The sequence below is a fragment of the Chinchilla lanigera genome, unplaced genomic scaffold (assembly GCF_000276665.1).
Source record: "Chinchilla lanigera isolate Chin_1 unplaced genomic scaffold, ChiLan1.0 scaffold00091, whole genome shotgun sequence".
NCBI lineage: Eukaryota > Metazoa > Chordata > Mammalia > Rodentia > Chinchillidae > Chinchilla > Chinchilla lanigera.
Genome location: NW_004955492.1, coordinates 4,691,278 through 4,705,332, shown reverse-complemented (window position 1 = coordinate 4,705,332; position 14,055 = coordinate 4,691,278). Strand labels below are relative to the sequence as shown.

General features: G+C 33.9%; 1 protein-coding gene across 2 annotated transcripts in view; it reads right to left on the bottom strand.

The window, feature by feature from the left end:
• Arid4b (AT rich interactive domain 4B (RBP1-like)) overlaps positions 1-14,055 on the bottom strand; it is a 136,739-nt gene that overhangs the window by 24,741 nt on the left and 97,943 nt on the right. The gene's annotated exons all lie outside the window — the stretch shown is intronic.

Here is a 14,055-nt window from a genome sequence, read left to right as displayed (position 1 = left end):
GATCCCAGCACTTGGGAGGCTGAGGCAGGAAGATCACTGTGAGTCCAAGGCCAGCCTGAACTGCACAATGAAACCTTGTTGCAAAAAGACCAAAAAAACAAACAAAACAACAACAATAACAACCCCCCCAAAAAAACAAGCTATTTTTTATGATATAGACTGAAAAAAGCTCATAATGGGTACATATAACATTAATGTGAATTAAACAGACATAATAGTTTTTTTAAGTTTTCTTTTCTCTTCCTGTTTCCTTTTTGGTGCTGGGGAATATAACTTGGCACCTCAAGTATGCTAAGGTAAACAACCACTGACATACCTCCTCAGCCCCAGCTTTTTACCTTTCTTAACCAAAGACTATTGGCTACATAGCAAATTTTATGCCAGACATTTTTATTACCAACATGTTAAAAAAAAAAACTTCACTTAATTCCATGTGAGTTGAATGAATATGAATTACAGTTAAGACATGAATAACTCGAACTAAGGCAAAACTGTAGCTTTCAATTTAAGAATATCATTATGATATTATACATTTGTAACATTTCACAGAGAACACCAAACACTTCAAACAAACACAAAGAATTACTGCCTCAGGAGTAAAATGTTCACTGGTTAGAGGAAGATGTCTTTCTTACTCAGAGGTAATATATGCTTGCTTAAACTCTCTCAGGAAAAAAATAGGCGGAATACAGGTAACTAATACAGGCTGAGACCAACTGCCTACGCTGCATAGTATAAAAATGCTACATATGGTAACAGTTTGCTCCTCTCTTCCAATTATAAAATAAGACAGCATGCAAGGACAGGTTGTCAGAAGAATAGTAAGTAGAGAATGACGATGCAAAAAAGCATTAGACCAGGTAGACTCTTGGGAAAAAGGCATACACTGGACTAAGATGAACAAACTAATGAACAGTCCTAAACATAGTGTCTGAATAGTAGTAATTGAACAACATGTTAAAAACATGTTGTTAAAAATTATTCTGGGTAACAGTTTCCTTTTACACTTCTCATTAAATACTCTGTATGGTGTTCCTAAGAAGATGCCCTGGTTATATTTCCTTTTAAGAATAACTACATGGTAATTTGAGTCTATAAATATTGGCTAATATTGTGACCTTTATTACTTATTCTTTCCATTCTATTTTTCAGTGCTTTTGTCTTTCTTCAAGTATTGCCTTATTTTGAGATTATTCTTTTGGATTTCTCTTTTTGAGGCAGTTTATGAAAATTTTATAAAATGCACTAGAGCCAGAAATGGTAGTGCATGCCTGTAATCCCAGCACTCAGGAGGCTCAGGCAGGAGGATTGCTGCAAGTCGGAGGCCAGTCTGGACTACTCAGTGAGACCCTGTCTCAAAAAAAAAAAACAAAACAAAACTAAGAATAGTTATTGTAACTAACAGGTTAGAGATAGGTTTCAGAACTAGAATATGTCTTCAAAAATTAATCAACGCATGTATTTCAGACTAAGAAATTCCAAAAATAGAAGCAAATGGTTTGACCCTAGTTTGTAAGTATTATAGGCTTTCCAAAAATCACTAGGTGGAGAATGAGAGAACAGTAACTGAACTGCCTGATTAAACACTGCAGTATCAGAATGATGGTGAATAACAGACCAGGGATCAGAAAGCCTCATTAAATTGCACACACAAAGAGGAAGAATAGGTGAAAACAATCTATAAGAATTTTGGTTGAGGAAATTTTTTTCAAATTACAACTCCCTTACAAAAAAGGTTGAGACCATGGATATAAACGTATTGACAGACATATATTCCAAAACACAGTAAGATTTTAAATAGTGTGGTTAGTTGCCTGACCAATTTTACAAGGAAAAATTTTAAATGATCAAATATATAATGATAGCTAAAATTATATACCTAATTATTCGATATTATTAGACAATATGTAAATACCTAATATCTAATATTTAGTTTTACCACAGAATACTTCCAAAGAACAAAAGAGAAGCACTCATGTGTGGGAAAAATTGGGTTCCCAAAGTCAACATTCCCTACAGATTATTAAAATTATCGAAGAAAAAGCAGGGCATGATGGTACACACCTGTGATCCTAACTATCTAAGAGGCTGAGGCAGGAAAATCACTTGAGCCCAGGATTCTTAGGCCAGCATGGGAAACACAGGGAGCTCTTGTCTCCAAAACAAAAGGTAGAAAGATGGGAGGAAGGAAGAGAGAAAGGGATGGATCCCAACAAATACATGTAAGAGACCAAAACTAGTTTAACTGTTAGTACCAGCTTCTTTACAAACAGAAGCAGTACTAGTGGGTCAAGATTTCTAATTCCTTTACAAACACCATTAAAGATGATGAGAATGAAGGGATATAGTTCAGAATTACAACAAAGAGCTACAGTTGACCTGTATAGTCTACATAAATTTAAATGTTTTACACAGTATATTAATAAATAAGAGATTATAACACATTTACTTTAGGCATAATAATGCTGATAAAAAGTACAGAAATCTAGCTCAAGTTCAAGTATCTTGAACATTATAAAAGTTAAAATTACTACAAAGGGTCAGGAATGGTGGCCTATAGTCCCAGCAAGTAAAGGCTGAGGAAAGAGGACCTCAGGTTCGAGATCAGCCTGTATAGCTTTATGAGACTCTTTCTCAAAAATAAAACTGAAAGGTAGGGATGAAATTCAGTGGTAGAGGGCTTGCCTAGCTTTAGTGATTGATGCCCTGGGTTCAATTCCCATAAAGAAAAAAAAAAAAAGTATGAAAAAATTATGCAATGATCTCTCAATTTCAACTTCTTGTAGTACCACATCAAGTAAAGTATTCCTCCCTGGAAGTATTTGTCTCCCCAGTACTGGAGACTGAACAGAGTCTCATGCAGGTTAAGCAAGCACTCTACTACTGTGTTTATTCCTAGATTTTTATTTTGAGACAGGGTTTCACCCAGGTTGGCCTTGAATCTGAGATCCTCTTGCCTCAGCCTCCTGAGCACCTGGTATAGTTGCACACCACCACACTCAGGCTTACAGTATTTATTCTTGGTTTTGTGATTTGTTTTGCTTTGTTTAGACAAGGTCTTACTAATTTCCAGGCTGACCTCAAATTTATGATCCTCTTGCTACAGCTTCCCAGAATAGTGAGTGCACCACTATGCCTGTGCTCTTCTTAAGAGTACATTCTTTAAAAGTATACAGAAAGCTTAATAGCTGAATGAACAAACTTTTTTGGTTTTAAAATGCCTCTAGTCTTTTAAGACACTGCCAAATGTCATTCTGTCCTTCTTGCACCTATACTAGTCACCTCTGTACAGGGGCTTTCCTTTACTCCTCATGCTGTTTTGAGCACCACATAAAGACATCAGCATGTACATCCTGATGAAGTCTCTGTATAGAGAGTAGAAGGACACTAGTACTGTAATAACTATTATGGAGAGAGATCTTCAGAGAAACTACATTATAACTAAATACCTAAATTTCTTGCCAAACACAGCAGGTCTGCTACCATCAGCTATTATGTTTAACAACGATAATGTAGCAGAAGAGCCGGCAAGGAGATCTGACTTGAGTGGTTGGCCTACAAACAAATTAGATTGCCTTCCAACTGTAGATTCAAGCAAGAGTTTTACAAGACTGGCTTTGAAAAAACCAAGAAGATCAGAGTGACAGAAGCTATCCTGTTTTTAATTGTACTTTACCTTTAGAAATTATAATCAAAAGAGAATAACAGGCCTCTTTCTAACAACAATAAATTTACTTTGCTAGGCACAGGTGAAAGAGGAGTACTAAATCTTCCATTTAAAAAAAGAAAAAAAGAAAAAATAATCCAAACAAATATTAAAGACAAGAGTTTGAAAATTATGACTATAAACAGGGGAACTGAAGGTGTAGCTCAGATATAGAATGCTTGCCTGGCACACAAAAGACCCTGGTTCAACCATACCACCACTAAAACAAAATAAAGAAAAAAGAAAAGCCAACAAAAAAGACTGATAAAGCTGTGCTTTTACAATTCAGTTATCAATACATTCATTATAAGTAATGTTGTAACATGTAACCTATACAGGTACCTTAAATGACATTCATCTAAATTACTCAGAAAAAATTTTCAAGGCAAAAAGTGACTGATCTGAGAGTATTTTTACTCAGATAACTTAACATTCCACTAATGAAACAAAAATGAAATAACGTAGTATAAGTTAATGTGTAATAACGTAAGTTAAATGAATAACATTATGAAATAACGTAAGTTAAATGAGTATATTCAACTCACTTAGGTTCTGAAGATTTCATATTCCTCCTAACCTATATAAAAAGTAGTAACTGGACCAGATGATCAAAAACTATATGAGACTTCAAGACTAAGTATTACATGGACTTATGCACTAGAGAAGTAAGCTCTGTATTGGGCACTGGTATTCAGTGAATGTAAGAAATCATTCCTGCTGGCAAGGAGCTTATAATTTAACATATGAGACACTGCTAAACAGTGATTACAAAAGCAATACAAACCTGAAACCTTCTGAAAGAAGTAACCATATTTGAATTCTTTTACTGTTTTATAATAGTTACAAAACTGTACGAAACCATTCAGAGACCACAGCATACTTGCTCTCACCAGAGAAAAACAGAAGTTCTAAAAAAACCCTTTATGACTTTTGTTGGATGTACTAGAAAATCATCTAAGAAATCCTTTAACAATAAAAACAGAAGAATGTTAGTCAACCAGATATACTAACAAAAATGGTTCCCATCAATTCAGACTATAGTTCTTTCCAAACCCAACTTACAAAGAAATGGTATCATCACATAATACACACCCAAAAGACATAGTCTTCAAGAATTTTTTTAAAAAATAAATTACATGCACAATAAAAATATCTTAAAATAATTTCAGAGCAAAGCCAAACTGACATAATACTTTAAAACTCACTACTGGAAATACACTTACAGATGATTAAAAAGGTAAAATCAAATAACCAACCATTAATTTAAGTAGTGTATTTTAATCATCTATATTTTGTTTTCTGTATTGGATAGATCCCTTTAATAATTGTAAAATGGTATGTATTTTCTATCTTGCCTTTACACATAAAACCAATGTATGTCATAAAATTAGCTAGTTGTAATATATGACATCTAAAGCAGAAATTTAGACTTCCTTAACAAAGAAATTTTCCCTTCGATTAATAAAATATGAAAAGCTTCAAAAATAAAAATTACATGATGACAGAAGGCAGAATTAGTTATTAATAGTTGTAAATTTTAGAAGCAATTTTAAATTGATTTATGAATTTTATATAATCACCTCATACATATTTTAATCTGGTATAAATAAAAATGAAAGCACTGTCTTATTCAAAAAATAAAATTCTAAGCATACTATTAACACTTTGTATTTCCACTTTGTATAACACTATTAAACCCATATCAGAAACAAAAATGACATTCATCATAATTAAGAATTCAACAGCAAAATGGTTGGAACATGAATATTATAGCATCGCCATATTTAAAATTTGTCACAAGCAGCTCAATAGAGTGGTATAGTAATTACATCAATAGATTTTCCTAAGGAATTTAACTAAAAAATGAAACAGAAGTACAGGTCTTTAGGCAGATGTAGTATGCAATTAACAAAAACACAGCATAAAGCATTTACCAAGCTTATAAAAACTACTGCAAATGATTAACAACTGAGGAAACTAATTGCATATTGTGATGCAGATACTAGGTTTTAAAAATACCCCAACAGTTTACTTTGGTAAGTTTAAGGAGTTAGTATTTGTGTCCATTTAGATAAAAACAACTGATGCGACTGCCAGTCTACAAAACTATTTAACAGAACACGTTCATGTTTCTATTTTACATTCAACATACTGCCCAGTCTATACAAACTACTGAATGGAACAAACCCAGATTTAATAAACATTCTAAGCTGAATACACAAAGAAAGTAAATGCTCATTTAAGGGGGAAAAAATACTGAATTATTAATCTTTCTTCATGAAGAAAAGTGTTTATTTTCACTTGTACCCCACAACCTTGTAGTCAAAACTCACTCACCTCTAACACAAACTTATACCTCTATACTTGGAATTATTGTCAATGTTCTTTACTTCATGGGGTATTATACTATAGAAATAAAACACAATATCCCAGAGTTCTATGCTTTTTTTTTTTTTTTTTTTCCAGTACCGGGGATCAAACTCAGGACTTTGCGCTTGCTAGGCAGGCACTTGTGCCACTGAGCTATATCCCCAGCCCCTTCTATGCTTTCTTTTATCTTCAAAATAATTATACTTCCAAGTATGTGAATACAATAATTTTGTACTCCTTTATTATATTCTTAAACCCAATGATATACACAATGAATATATACAGCAGGGATTGGATTACAGGAAAATAAAGCAACAATGAAGAATACAGAGTATTTTAGAAAATGAAAGAACACAGAAACTTAAAAAATGACATTAAAAAGCTGTAAAAAGGACAGCCAGGCATAGTTGGCACATGCCTATAATCCCAGCACCCTGTGAGGCTAAAACAGGAGGATTGCAAGTTTGAGCCTATCCTGGGACATTTAATGACTTGGTAAGACCCTGTCTCAAAAAAACAAGAACTGAGGATGTAGTTTAACACAAAGGTCCTCCTGAGTTTAATCACCAGTACCAGAATTAATTAAATAAACAAACAAACAGGGGCTGGGAATTTAGCTCAGCAGCACAGTGCCTGCCTGGCAAGTGCAAGGTCCTGAGTTCAATTCCTGGTACCAGAAAATAAATAAATAAATAAATAAACAAACAAACAATTTGGACAAAAAAGATAAAAAGTAAAGGGAAAGTCATACAAACTGAATGGTTCCAATAAAATTAATTCCAATCTCTCAGCCTAAACTCCATTTTGGTTGCTAAGAGTTACAAGAATTACAAAACTTCAGTTTTATACATCATATATAGATTTGAATTCAAACTAGATTAAAGACCTAAGTACTACAGATTCAACCAAAAAAAAAAAAAAAAAAAAAAGGAAAATTTTGACAATAATGGATTTCACAATATTTTCCTGGACAGAATAGTGAAAGCAAAGGCTTAAAAAGATATATATATACTGAACTTTATCAAAATTGAAGACCTTTGTACACCAAAAGATACAACTGAGAGAATGAAAAGACAGTCCACAGAATGGAAAAAATACATGCTAATTACATGATATGGGACTAATATGCAGAATAGATGAAGAACTCCCCCAGCTCAACAACATAACCAACCAATTACAAAAATGGACAAGAACCTCAGGAGACATTACTTTTCAAAAGGATATACATATAGTTTAACAAACATGCAAAAAATATTCACCATCCCTAGTCACTGAGGAAATGCAAATCAAATCACAATGAGATACAACTTCACATCCCCCAAAATATGAAAAAAAAAAGAAGTTATGGAAAAGCAGAGAAATTTGAACTCTAACACATAAAAGGGTGTAACTTATGTGGGAAGATTTGACAATCACTCAGAAAGAGAGCAGGGTAACATACAGAAATGAGATGTGAGAGGCTTCACTGAGAGGCCACGGCCACTTCTGTCCCAAATGCCCATTAGTCCTTACATTCTGTGGTATCACTTTTAAAAGGCAGTGGCTTCCATTTTGTTGCCAGAAAGTCAATACAGCTTTATATTTGGTTAATACTTGTCATATGGCAGGTACATGCTTTTCTAAATATAGTAAGGGATATTAGTGGAATATGGAATAGGATTTTTTTACTTTAAAATTAAATGCATTTGCATAATATAATGTGGTCCTAACACAAAGTTTAAACAATGAAAAAAGAAGACAAAAAGTGGTTAGCAAGACAAATATTATGCAGCCCTAAGTAGAAGCTGCATTCCAGGAGAGCAAAATTTTTTTAGCTCAGATAAATAATTCAGAAAAAAAATCACTATCAGAAAAGTAATTCAGAAACTGGAAAAAATAGGAACATAAAGTTTTAAAAGTTACATGGAAATCAGAAGAAATGTAATGGAATGATTTGAAGGGAGAGAACACAAAAAGAGAAAAGAGAATAAATGAAGAATGACTTCATTTTGAGAAAGGCAGAAAAAAGTATATAGAAAAAAAAAAAAAAAAAAAAACAGTTGGCAGTAACTATAGCTGCCCAAGTGAAAGGTATCATGGGCAGAATGATCCACTAGACACCATAAGGACAAAAGGGCAAAATATGAGGGCTGAATTTAGCTACAGTAGTGCTGATATGTTCAGCTTTCAAGACATGTTGTAGGGAGGAGCCTGATCTCAGAATGAGTTCACACAGAAATGACATGAAAGAAAATGGATAGCAACTTGCAGGTAACTATTTAAATAGTTTTACTATTTAAAACTATTACCTGCAACTTGCAGGTAAACTATTTAAATAGTTTTACTATATAAAAATGTAGCCAAAAAGTGGCACATCAGGATTAGCTGGGCTCAAGATAGGATGTACTATTGGGCCTGGTGGAACATGCCTGTAATCCCAGCACTTGTGAGACTGAGGAAGGAATATGAATTCAAGCCCAGCCTGGAGTACAGAGCAAGACACTGTCTCAAAACATACAAACAAAGACAAGATTTTGTTTGAGAAATGAGAACTGCATATCTACACGTGGGTACAAATGACTCTAAACGGAGTGAGGATATGATTAGGCAAGATGGGAAAGGAAGGTATTTAGATAGTGAATATTCACCTATGGCTAGAGATGAAACATAATACCACAGATGCAGGGAGGAAAGCTTATTAAGTGTTAAATCTGTAGAAATGCTCTCACTTTCTCAGTGAGGTTTTTACCAGCAGAAAGGACGGGGAAGAGATGCTAGGGATGTGAAAAGATAACAGAACAGTATGAAACAGATTACTGACAAAGTAGGAGAGTCATTAGAAAGTGGACAGGGACTTGCTTGAGGTTTAGAGTCATGAATTTAAATTAGGAGTGGTCAGTGTGGCTTTCTTTGTGCTCCCCCAACAAGATCAGCTGTTCCAATACGAGGGAAGGAGGAGGCATGTTCAGGGTTCTTGTGGTTTTGCCAGGGAGTACTATTACTATGAACAGCAGGAGAACAAAAGAACAGGGAGTTAAAGAAGTGATAACAACTGACCTGGACAGTAACCAACATGAAAGGTCTAAGAGGGGGTGCTGTGGTGGTGGTGGTAGGGAGAATGAATGTAAGTCCTGATAGAGGACTTTCCTTGTCTCAGCTAGAAATTCCTCAGTAAGGGACCACTTCTTAGCCTCTTCGGTGCCATCTGTAGTATTTGGCACAGAGACATTCAAATTGTTTTTGCCAAATAAAGGAATCAAGTTGGATAAAAAGTGATGCTGTCAAAAAGTGGAATCGAACCTGTTTGGGAAAGCCTTTCATTTGTTGTTTTCCCCTCCTTGATGCCCTCCCTCCAAGGAGGGTTCAGTGTGCTTGGAAAATAAGAAAGTTCTCAAATCTAACACTTTTTATTTAAAATAATATACTTAAGCATAATTTATCTTATTTTCAGTTTTCTGTAATTTCTAATATGGAACAGAATTCTTATTCCTTATTTAACAATTATATTATATATAGTTAAAATTTTAAATTTTTTATATTAGTATATAAAATTAGTGTATATATTAGTTTGTGGTGCATAATAAATACATCTATAGTGGGGATATAGTTACAATTTTATGTTTTGTTTTGTTTTTTTTGTTTTGGTCTTTCTGAGACAGGGTTTTGCTATGCAGTTTAGGCTGGCCTTGAACTCTCTTTTTAGCCAGGCTGGCCTCAAGCTTGCAGTGATCCTCCTGCTTCAGCCTCCTGAGAGCTGGGATTACAAGTATGTGTTAAAATTTTCAAGTGCCTATTTTCTGTTTTTTTATATCATGGTGTCCTTTAGTGATCTTCAATATAGAAAAATTATTCTCATCAAATTCTCAGACATCTTGATTACAAAAAGTTAAGTCAGAAATGTGCAGAGAAAATTTAATCAGTATACATACAGTCATAATAAAGTATTAATGCATTTTAAATCTCATGCCAAGTAATCCAGGTAAGTAGTCCCCTTATAGTCAGTGTTAGGGAATAAGGACAACCCTGCACACTCTATGAAATTTATGGCAGGTTAATTTCAATCCCATATTTATGACATGACTTAAAGTCTTGACGGTGAAAAGGATAAATTAAAGAATGACAGTAACAACTTTTATAAAATAGTATCTTTAAAAAGTTAAAACAAATGTAACATAAAACCTACTATTAAAAGATTACAAATGGATGACTCTCTCCACACGTATGCAGAGAGGGGCATACTAGAAGAGTGACGGCACTGAGAATACAACACTGGGCCTTGCACATGTCAGCCCCCATGGTATAATTTTTTACACTGTATGGAGATATAGTCTTAAAAACTGAAAGACAACACACTATAATACAGATGACAATTTTATCTTGTTACTTCTCTTTATTCTCATTTTCCTAAACTGAATGCTATTGTAAGAAGTTTTAAAAAATCATTTATATAAAACAATGACCTACAGTATTCCAAGTGTTCTACAATCTGGTATAATACTAAACTCTATACACTGAACAACAGTCTTTTATATTTCTGGTCACCATATCAAAAACATTCCAAGGGAATATTATACCATTTGTGGCTGGTGGTCAAAACTTCCAACTACTTCCAGTATACATGGTGTAAGCATGTAAAGTACTATTTTATTCCCTTATTGTAGCAGTGAAAAGTAAACTGCTTCCAATACAAATCTTTGTATAACAAGGCTAAACATTTTTAAGCAGTGAAGTAGAAACATAAATAAAATACTAAAAATCTACCTAGCATTTTAGAAACAGAAATATAGAAACTATTAGGAAAAATAACACAAAAAAGGATCAAGATATTCTTCCAAGAAGGAAAAGCTGTTTGCTGGAAGTTTTAGATAAAATGAACATAACACATGTAAATAGCTGCATACAAAATTTCCAACTGTTCTTGTCATAAATGACTGCCACTAAAGATAAAACTACTTTCATAAATCTCCATGCATAAATCAATGTTCATTTTAGGTTTTACATAAGTATAAATGAAGAAATTACAGTGAAGGTTTTCCAAAATACTAGACAAATCTTTATAGAGTTGATGATTTGTTGCAGTCCTTACTAGATTAGCTTACGACATGGAGAAGCAAAAATCATAATTTTTACTAATTTGAAAGATAAACTCTTTAGTTATTATTGTAAAGAAAGAGAATACTGTCACATTAACTTAAAAAAAATGAAATGGTTGATTTACTGAAGTGCAGCTATTTTCTCTATGATGCAGGAGTGTATAGAGATAAAATCCTGTCTCCATCAAGACGTTAAGTCATCTTCTTTTAAAAATTCTTAGCATTTGCACACTTGAGTTGTCAGAAATAATACAAGCACCACTTGTTGAATTAGGTCTCATTTTCCTTCCTATGTTATTACAAATTTGAATACCTCGATTTAGTTCTTTTAAATTTTTTTAATTTTTTTGTCTTTTTTGAGACAAGGTCTTGCTATGCAGTTCAGGCTGGCCTTGAGCTCACTGTGTAGCCCAGGATGGTCTCAAACTCGCAATAATCCTCCTGCTTCAGCCTCCCGAGTGCTAGGATTACAGGCATGCTGCACCATGCTGTGAGTGAATGCCTGAATTTAAAAATCATTCCTTACTCTTCCTTCCTCTATGAATTTCACAACTAAGATTACAGATATTCCTTTTAACCTCTGAAACTCAAATGCCTTTACAATGACTCTTTCCTTTAATCTTTTAAGAAAGTTGTATTCTAATTGTGAAATGTACTGTGAATGTCCTCTGTACCTACTAAGTCTCTTCCGCTTAATGAGTCTAACAGAAAATAATCAAGCCTTCATTATAGTGAAAAGAGGAGAATACCTAAATTCAATCCATTTCTGAAAGAATTTCTAGCATTTTATAATGGCCAAGAAGAAAAGCCTGCTTCTCTACGTGAGCTAACGAGAGAAGAACCAAAAGGAGAAGAAAAAAGTTTGTATTAAACTCTGCTGATTCAACTTTTCTTCCTAATTTTCAGCCAACATCTACATTTTCATTTATCTCCTTGGCGGATTTAAACTCTTCTACATTTCAGTATAGTATCATTTAGTAAAATCAAACTGACTATGTGGGTAAAATATTCTTACACCATCTATGAGGTATAATTAAATATAACTGAAGCCAGGCATACACCTGTAATCCCAGTACTCATGAGGCTGAAGCAAGAAGATCACCTGGGCTATACAGTGAGTAGCCCAGCCTGAACAACATAGTGAGTATATGCTAGCCTGAACTACATAGTGAGATCCTGTCTCAAAAAAAACCAAAGTAAATTAAATACACATGGAATGTTTAAATGTTTTTAAATTACAGTAGGACATCTTGTGTTACTCCCCTAAAAATACTCCCCCCTCACTTCAAACACTCTTCTCTCATCATTCCTGCCACAGTTCTAGAAGTTCTCTGTTATAAGCACCTTTATAAGATATGTTACAACTATGGTGAATGGTGCTGATGAGTGCCACCCAATGGAAAGGCAAACTCACAAAAAGACAAACTCACAAAAAACACTACTGTGTCCTCATCCACCTTATTCAATAGATCTTATGCCATACAACTTCTGGCTTTTCCCCTAAGTCAAAATGACAGTGAAAGAAAAACATTTTGGATCAATTCAAGACATCAAGGCATCTACGAGAGTGCAACTAAGAATATTCACATAAAAGGACTTCCGTAACTGCTTCAAAAAGTGACAAGAATGATGAAGTAAGTGTGCCAGAAGCAAGGGGAATATTTTGAGGAGGACTAATGGACTTGTGTCTTTTACTGTAATAATTTTTAAAAATTTAAACATTATATTTTTTAATCACACCATATGCACCTGAGCTCTTAAATATCTTCTTTTGAACATGGCATTCAGGTGAGGAAAATCAAATACCATAAGGGCAGTTTACCAACCAACAGATGAAAGGACAGAGTACACAGGTATTAACCCTTCATTGCCCAGTGTTCCATTTTTGGAATGCCTACAATACTGGAACACAATACAATGTTTTTTCTTCAAAATTCTTGTTTTTTGAATTTTTCTAGATAATATGTATCAATTTCATGCAAAAATTTAAGAAACTGCAATCTTCAGAATAAATGGGTTAAAATGCTAGCTGGAAAAGCTTAAAGATCAACTATCACATCTAAGCACTGATGACAGGTGTTTTTAAAATCCAAATCCTTATTAATTTGTTGGCTAGGAATAATAAAGAATGAGTCCCAAACAAAACTCCTGAACACTGTCCTCATAATGTCAGTTGCGGTTTTCTTCCCAGCATTAGATCAGATCAAAAATACACTTTTCTCAAACTAGAAAGGTATTTAGGTTTGACCATGCTTCCAGAATTTTTTGTTAAAAGAAAACGAAAATGTATCTAGGAAGCATTCTGAGATATCACTTAGTAATTTCCCAAACCACAGAGTATTTGTACATGTGTCTGTGAATGCATAGACAGCAGTGCTGGGAAGTGAAACAGGGCCATGTGCATGTGATGAAAACGCTGACTACTGAGTCACATCCCCAGTGCCAAGAATACAATTTATAAAATACTAGAACTTTACTCCTCCTCGAAGACACTAGGCACAACACGCACAGCTACGTTACAATTTATATGGTTAATTTTTCAAGGGCTCAACACTATTATAGGTTCCATATAAAAATATCAAATATTCCAAAATTAAGTTACTGTTAAAAGATAAAGTGATCAGATCTTAAAGCCAACTCGCCAATTTTCAATAAAAGCAAAATACAAAATTTCTCTGGATTAACCTAAGAAAGCTTGTATAAAAAAAGAAAAGCTCACTCAAGTCATTAAATACAACGTTCAACCAAATCTCAGTTTTATCTTTTAGTTCCCTACGTCAACACCACTCACCAGGGGAATTTAGTCAGGCAGCCTATTCAATTTTAGTCAGTTACGTTTTCAACTATAGTGTTTCAAAGATGCAAATAAATTTCTAAGACTTATGAACAAGGGTGAAATACAATAGC